General features: G+C 55.3%; 1 long non-coding RNA gene across 1 annotated transcript; it reads right to left on the bottom strand.

Moving 5' to 3' along the window:
- Positions 1 to 447: 447 nt before the first annotated feature.
- Positions 448 to 8,152, bottom strand: LOC147575425 (uncharacterized). The gene is made up of 2 exons (XR_015242381.1): positions 7,263 to 8,152; positions 448 to 749 (listed from the first exon to the last, which is right to left on the bottom strand). It is a non-coding gene; the product is annotated as an uncharacterized LOC147575425 (long non-coding RNA).

The raw sequence follows: 8,152 nt of genomic DNA on the forward strand, positions 1-8,152 counted from the left end.
AGGAAAGGGAGGCTCAGAGCAGGGAAGTGACTTACCCAAGGTCAGCCAGCTAGAAAGGGGGGAGGCTGAGATTCAAACCCACCACTGTCTGACTCCAAAAACAGCACTCAGAATCTCTAAAATCCCATGTGCATTCACACACATCCCATCCTTCCCCGGGGAGGGATCGTGCCCTCCCTACAGCCAGCTGAACAATGGCCCTGCCACCTTGCTGGAGTAGCTCTGGGGTCCCTTCACCTGCCCTGGCATGCACAGCAGCGGTTAATCTGTGCCTCGATCCCAGAGAGACATCGCTGGTTCAGGGTCGTTGCCATAGAAGACTAGAGTTTCGTGTTCTTCAGGGTCTTAACCTCTGTCCTGCCCCCCGAGGCTACCTTAATGTATCCCCACTGGATGAGGCATGGACGGGTGTATTAGCCTGGGCTATCCAAGACCCTGAGACAGGGATTCAAGTGCAAGTAGTTTATTTGGGAGCTGATCCAAGGAAGCATCAGTTAGGGACAGCGAAAGGAAGAAAGTCGGAACAGGTGCATCGATGAGCGTCTTAGTGTTGTGGCTGCGATGACGAAGTACCAGAGACGAAGTGGCTTACAAACAAGATTTCCTCTTCTCGCTGTCTGGAGGCTGGAAGTGCAAGATGAAGGTGCTGTCAGGATTGCTTTCTCCTGAGGCCTCTCTCGGTGGCTGTCTTCCTGCTGAAGCCTCACGTGGTCTTTTCTCTGTGCACGGGAACCCCGTCTCTTCCTCTTCTTTTTTTTTTAAATATAATGTATTGTCAAATTGGTTTCCACACCACACTCAGTGCTCCTCCCAGCAGGTGCCCTCCTCAGTGCCCATCACCCACCCTCCCCTCCCCCCCATCCCCCATCAACCCTCAGTTTGTTCTCAGTTTTTAAGAGTCTCTTATGGTTTGTCTCCCTCCCTCTCTAACCTCTTTTTTTTTTTCTTTCCCTCCCCCATGGTCTTCTGTTAAGTTTCTCAGGATCCACCTAAGAATAAAAACATATGGTACCTGTCTTTCTCTGGATAACTTATTTCACTTAGCATCACACTCTCCAGTTCCATCCATGTTGCTACAAAAGGTCATATTTCATCCTTTCTCATTGCCAAGTAGTATTCCATTGTGTATCTAAACCACAGTTTCTTTATCCATTCATCAGTTGATGGACATTTAGGCTCTTTCCACAATTTGGCTATTGTTGAGAGTGCTGCTATAAACATTGGGGTACAAGTGCCCCTAGGCATCAGCACTCCTGTATCCCTTGGGTAAATTCCTAGCAGTGCTGTTGCTGGGTCATAGGGTAGATCGATTTTTCATGTTTTGAGGAACCTCCACACTGTTTTCCAGAGTGGCTGCACCAATTTGCGTTCCCACCAACAGTGCAAGAGGGTTCCTGTTTCTCCACATCCTCTCCAGCATCTATAGTCTCCTGACTGGTTCATTTTAGCCACTCTGACCGGCGTGAGGTCCTTCCTCTTCTTATAAGGACCTCAGTCCTATTGATTACGGCCCCACTCTTCTGATCACATTTAATCTTAATGACCTCCGTAAAGGCCTCATCTTCAAGTACAGTCACGAGTCACGTTGAGGATTCGGGCTTCAACATATGAATTTAGGAGGGGACGAAATTCAGTCCATAACAATGAGCTGGCTGTTATGGGCAACTGGGACTCCATCCTGCTGAGGTTCTCTGGGAGCCGGAGTAGGATACACCTGAAGCATCCCACTTGAGGTCAAGGACACCTGGGTAGCCAACCACCAACTCTTTCCTGTCATGGTTGAAGGGCACTCCTTGCGCATCAACCCCTCGCCACCTCCAGGCGGCCATGGCAGCAGACCAAACGTGTGCCCTTGGCCAGAGAAAGTCATCAGCAGGGAGGCACCGGGGGCCGCAGTACAAAGCCACCGACCGCTATGCCTGGGCATGGCAGGTATCCAGGGGACATCCACCACAGGGGACAGTGGACCATTCATTCTCCCGTTACCCACCCACCGTACAACCCCACCCAGCAGAGCCCACACTGAGCCCCACAAACCTCCCCAGTGTGAGAAGCTTCCACCCACTATGTGCCAGCCTGGCCTAGTCTGGGGCAGAGACAAGCCACGTTGCAAAGAGACGTCATCATGACCAATGCCATAACGAAGGAAGGTCAAGGGGCTAATGGGAGTATATGTAAGTGACCCAACTAGCCTTTGAGATCGAGAAAAGGCCGATCAAGTGTCAGACACTGTCCCCGGGAATGAGAAGTGAAAATCCCAAGAATAAGAAATTTACAAGAAGGGGCGCTTGGATGGCTCAGTCAATTGAGCGTCCGACTTCGGCTCAGGTCATGATCTCACGGTTCATGAGTTTGAGCGCCTTGTCAGGCCCTGTGCTGACAGCTCGGAGCCTGGAGCCTGCTTCGGATTCTGTGTCTCCCTCTGTCTCCGCCCCTCCCCTCTCATGCTCTGTCTCTGTCTCTCAAAAATAAATAAATGTTAAAAAAAAAATTGTTTTTAAGAAAATCACAAGAATAACTATCAATCACTATTATTTTCAGGATCTTTTCAGTTTCAAGTAGCAGAAACAAAGCTATGCCGCACTGGTTTCAGGCACGGCTGCATCCGGGTGTCCAAACACTACCACCAGGCATCTGTCTTTCTCCAGCTGTCTGCAGAGGTAAGGAAGACCCCACCAGGGACTTCCAGACCCTCTGCCAACGGACTCTCTTGCTGCCTTTCTCTGCCTTCCCCTCAGCCAAGACATGGGCGTTCAGGTAGACCTGAGTTCGAATTTCATCTCTGCTCTTACTTGCCACATGACTTTGGGCAAGGAACTTCACCCCTCTGGGCCTCAGTTTTCACTTCTGTAAAATGGGGATAAAATCACCTCTTCCACGGGGCTGTGGGGAGAATTCAGTGACCTGAGCCTGGAAAACACATAGCCTAGTCATGGGCTCAGTAAATTCTGGCTCTCTCTTTCTCTCTCTCTGTTGGAAGGGCCATTAGAGACTCCAAGGCCTGGAGTGTCTTATTCCTGCGAAGTCATTAGAAGGGGTTCTCAGGAACTCAACAGACACCAACGCTGTCTGCAGAGCATGGAAATAACAAGTCCAGTCGACAGGTGCCCTTGGCCTTTCTCATGTGTGCAAACATGCCATTGAATTGACTAAGTCCAGGCGAGTATCAACCCCACAGCACATTCAGACGCCATCAGGCGCGTTCCGAGTGGTATGACCGTAGGCTCCCCCACACCACATTCAGAGTTACTTTCTTTCTCATCCTCGGGACCTGAAAGCGTACCCTTGACTTTGTGCAGCCCACAATCTATTTTCCTTTAAGAAAGAGTCCGATGGGGCGCCTGGGTGGCGCAGTCGGTTAAGCATCCGACTTCAGCCAGGTCATGATCTCGCGGTCCGTGAGTTCGAGCCCCGCGTCGGGCTCTGGGCTGATGGCTCAGAGCCTGGAGCCTGTTTCCGATTCTGTGTCTCCCTCTCTCTCTGCCCCTCGCCCGTTCATGCTCTGTCTCTCTCTGTCCCAAAAATAAATAAACGTTGAAAAAAAAATTAAAAAAAAAAAAAAAAAAAAAGAAAGAGTCCGATGGGGCTGGCAAAGTTTGGGGCCCACTCGTATCCCCCAACCTCTTCCTACACGGTCCCCAGAGCAAGGCTTGGAACCAAGGAGGCTTTGGCCAAGGTCAAGGGAGACTTCCCTGCTTCTGCACCCCGAGCTCTGAGTTCTGCCTGTGCCTGCCTCAGCCTCTGCCTCTGCCCGGGGGGCCTCTCCTTTGTCTCCAGCATGTGTGTGCCCCGTGGGCACGCCTGTGTGCTCCGTGTCCTGCCTCCCCAAAGCTTCTTTGTCTTGGCTTCTTTGTCTTGTCTTGTCCAGACAACAGAGAAGGGGGGCAGAGGGTGTGTTGCTTCCATCCACCCCTTCTCGTTATCCATCTGCAAACAGACCCCCTCCAGACACCCCGCACCTGCTCCCCAGCCCTCCCGGCCGGCCACCCCAGCAGGTGCTGCAGCCGGCCAGCCCACGGCTGCTGCCAGAGAAAGGCACAGACCTCAGCCAGCCGCCTCCCCGCCCTCCTCTCCCTCCCCTCCCTTCCCTCCCGCCCATCTCTTTCCCTTTAAGGGCAGATGCCGCGGAGCCAGACAAGCCCCGTAGAAGACTTCACAAAGGACCCCCCCATACACCTAAGGGGAGCCATCTCCCCTCACCCCCAGATCCAGTGCACCCCCAGCCCCATCAGTATATCCTCCTGAACATTCCACTAAGTCACGCTCACTCCACCCAACGCCACGGTGGTCTCAGCCCCCATCATCCCCTCCTGGGACATCCAGCTTCCACGGCAGGCTCCTCCAACCTGTCCCCCTCGCCCCAGCCAGAAGACTCTTGAAGTGCAAAGCTGCCCTCTCCACGCCCCTGCCCCACCGGTCCCAGGATGGGAAGCAAGATCTCCAGCTTTACCCGCAAGGCTGGCCCGCATTCCGCCCTCCCCAAGCTCCTCCTCCAGCCTCCCACCTCCCGACCCAGCCCTGCCCAGCCTCAGCGGTCACGGGAAGCCTTCCGGACCTCCGGGCGAAAGTCGAGTCCATTAGCTACACACACTCCCTGACTGACCCCAGTTTGGGATTCTATACCTTCATTTGCTTGTCTGTTGTACACACACACACACACACACACACACACACTGCCCAACCAGCCTGTGAGATTGGCGTCACCAGGGCTTGGCATAGGGTCTGACACACAGGACGCCCCCGATGCATGCCTGTCCCAAGAGGAACTAAACCTTAAAGCTTAAAACACTGTGGTTCTGGCCACTCATTTCATAGACACCCAGGCAAGGAAAATGACTCACCCGGGGGCTCTGTTCCCAGTGTGGCCAAGCTGAGGGTGTAACCGCAGTGTCCCCGCAGCCCCCCCCCCCCCCCCCCCGCTTCTTCTGCCTTCCAAAGGTCACCTTCTCTTTCAGAAGCCAATCAAGCATTTCAAGTGCCCACCCTGACATGGCCGCAGAAACGCAGTCCCCTTTTGGGGTCTCGTCCGCCTCTTGTGAGCGGTGATTGTGTCTTCACCTGTCACTTTGGGCACCTCTACCTGTTACCTCCCCTTGCCCGTAGGCTGTGGCCCTCTCCCCAGACACAGATGCAGTCCTCACCCCACTCTGCTTGCTCCCCATAGCGGAAGCCACACAGAGGTCTTGGGGAAGACGCTAAGGAAGCTTGGAGCGAATAATAACACTAAGCATCACAGGCTTCCAGGTTCTGGCCTGATGCTAGCCAGGGATTGATGCCATTGCCGGGTTACAGACAAGGAAATTGAGGCTAAAGAAACACAGCTAGAGGGCGTCTGAACCAAGATGCAGTCCCAACAGTCTACATCCGGATCCCGGCCTCCTAAAGCCCCCTCCCCACCCCGGTCCCATTACACCTTCCCAGGCTCTCGCCGTCCCCTTCCTGACCCGCAGCCCCTGTCCGATCCTCCCTGCCTCCTGTGGCTCCTGTCTGTTCCAGACTTTCCCACCCCCGCGTGGCCATGCCGCAGCCAGTCTGCAGAACAGTACATTCTTTATTTATGAGATGCATCTTGGCTCTCTGCAAATCAGCTGGGAATGCCACGGGCGCCTGCAGACAGGAGGTGGGGGGTTCTGGAGGCCAGGAAGTCCTCCAGGAGGCAGGCAGGGGCTGGATCCCAGGCACCAGGCTCTGAAAGGGCCACCCAGTTGGCCTGCAGAGCACAGAGGGGGACTGGTGACCAAGTGATCTGTACTTTGGATCCCTGATGCATCCTGGCCTGCTATAGGCAAGCAGGGAAGAGCCGTGGGGTTGGGGTGGGGGGTGGAAAGGTGGGAAATGGGGTAGGCACTAATATTAACTGAGGGAGTGGCTCCTCAAACCCACATGAAACCCTACAAGGCAGAAATTCTTGTGTTCACTTTACAGGGGAGGAGACCGAAGCTTGCCCGAGGTAAGCAAGCGCTTCCTGAATGCGTAAACTTTGCTTTGTCCCCCTCCCCCACCCTCCCCCCAAAAGAGGGAGCTAAGGTGGCTTAGAAAGCTCAGTATAGCCAGAAAATTATATGTAAAATAAGATCGAAAAATGAGTCCCAGAGAAAGGAATATGGAATCAGGGATTAAGTTCCTCTTCCAAATACCTGACACACGATTCTATCCAGTGGCTAATCATCCAAGGGACTCTACGTGGGTTCTGAGCACCCTGGCAGCCTATGCAAAAAAAGAGAATGCAATTCGTTTTGTGAGTGTCCACGTTCTGCAGACCTGGCCGTGCCTGGTATCGAAAACAGAAACGGAACGTCAGGATCCCTGATCTAATATCAGATCCTCAATTTCCCAGAAACTGTCCCTTGCGCCCCGGTGGTCTCCATTCCCTGCTCCAGGGACGAAAGCCGCGGTCTTTGGACAGCGACTTGGAGCGTGTGTTTCCCGCACGCTGCCACCAGGTGGCAGTGCGGCGCAGACCTTAGGAGGAGGGTTCTCGAAATGCGAGAACAGGTTCGCTCCCCCAGCAGCCTGGAGGACGGGAGGGGCCTGAGAAGGCAGCCTGGTGGGGGCAGGGCTTTTGGTTAAACCTCAAGGAAGAAATCAGGCTGCACTGCTTCTCCACGGGGGGGTGGGGGGGGGGGGGTGGAGAGAAGGAAAAGCCCTGGACCTTGAGGCCGGAGTCCTGGGTTGGAATCCCAGCTCTGCTCAAACCTGAGCACTGCACCTCTCTCTGCCTCAGTCTTCTCATCTGAGCAAGGGGGTGAAAAATGCGTGCTGGGGGGGGGGGGGGAGGGTGGCGGGGAAGGGGAGAGGAGCCTGAAACGGGGATCAAAAAAGATAGGTGTCACTAAAGCCTGGAATAGCCAGAGGGACCAAGAGCTTCTGAGCTACAGGGGGTGGGGGGAAAAAGGACCCACTTTTCCAGAAAGCCCACCAAGGCCCCCCAGCTCGGGGTGAACGGGGGGGGGGGGGGGCGGCGGGAGGCGGGGAGGTCCTCGGGGGAGGGGGGTTTGGAGAAGTCAAAACGTTCAGGATTTTTTCGAGTGTGGATGACAGAAACCCATCCTCGAATGTCTTAAACCAAAAAAAGGAGAACAAGAAAAGGCAGGGAGAGAGTGTGTTTCAGTCCGTGTGGTAAAAGGCACATGGGATGCCTGCATAATAGGACAGACGGTCGGACTCGTTCTCTCCATTTCTGACCCCCGCTCTCCCCCACACTGGCTTTGCTGTCAGAGTGGCTTTGCTGGCAAGTCCCAAGTTTACCTCCCAGAACTTACCAAGCCCGGCACAAAAGGAGCTTCCCTTTCCAGAGGCGTCCAACAAAGTTCCAGAGCTGGCTCTTCCTGGCTCCAACTGGCTCAGGTGCCCACCCCTGGCCCAGTCCTGGTGACCATTGCTGACCGGACCTGGGTCACGTTCTGGCCTCTGCGATCCGAGGGGCCCGAGCCCGTTCGATGCGTAAAGGAGAAGCGGTAATTGTCTAAACTGAACCCGGGGCTCCTCCCAGAAGCTTCTGAAGGCTCCTGAAGCGTGAAAGGCCGGCTGCCATCCCTGGGGGGAAGCTGTCACCACACACAGGCCTGCCTCCCCTAGCTCTGTTGCCCGAAGATTCACGGGCTCGCAACCCGGAGAGGAAGGGCCTTCCCACCTCAGGATATCTCGCCTCCGTTGATCTTGTAATTATGGTCCCTGTAAACAGAGGCCCAGGAAGCAGGGCTGGCCACGTGCGCCACCCCGCAGGCAGGTACAGGGCTCCGCCCCCCGGGAACAGGTGGGGGGTCAGCCCACCCCTGGCGCCGGAAGCTCCGCCCCGATGGATGCGTGAGGGCCTGGCTCTGCGCCCAGATGCTTTTCTTTCTCCTTTCCGCAAAGGGCCGCGGCGTGGGCTGGGTCACTGTCACGGGCACTGCTTTGGTCCCTGTTAGTGACGAACAGGTGTTCCCTTCTCACAGGTGCGCAGGAACAAGCCTCTGTCTCCCCCCGCCCCCTTCTCCGCTCCGTTGCTCCCTCCTCCGGGAAACACACCCAGCGTGTGTGAGATCTTCAGCTTCTCACCCTAACCCCCCTCTAGGCCATCTCTTCCCTCTCTGGCTGACAGCTTCCACCCGAAGGGTTGTCGCAGCGTCTCTACTCCCCGGGACGTGACTCCGTGAAAGGAGCGTGCAGA

The sequence above is a fragment of the Puma concolor genome, chromosome D3 (genome assembly GCF_028749965.1).
Source record: "Puma concolor isolate L17-30 chromosome D3, mPumCon1.1.hap2, whole genome shotgun sequence".
NCBI lineage: Eukaryota > Metazoa > Chordata > Mammalia > Carnivora > Felidae > Puma > Puma concolor.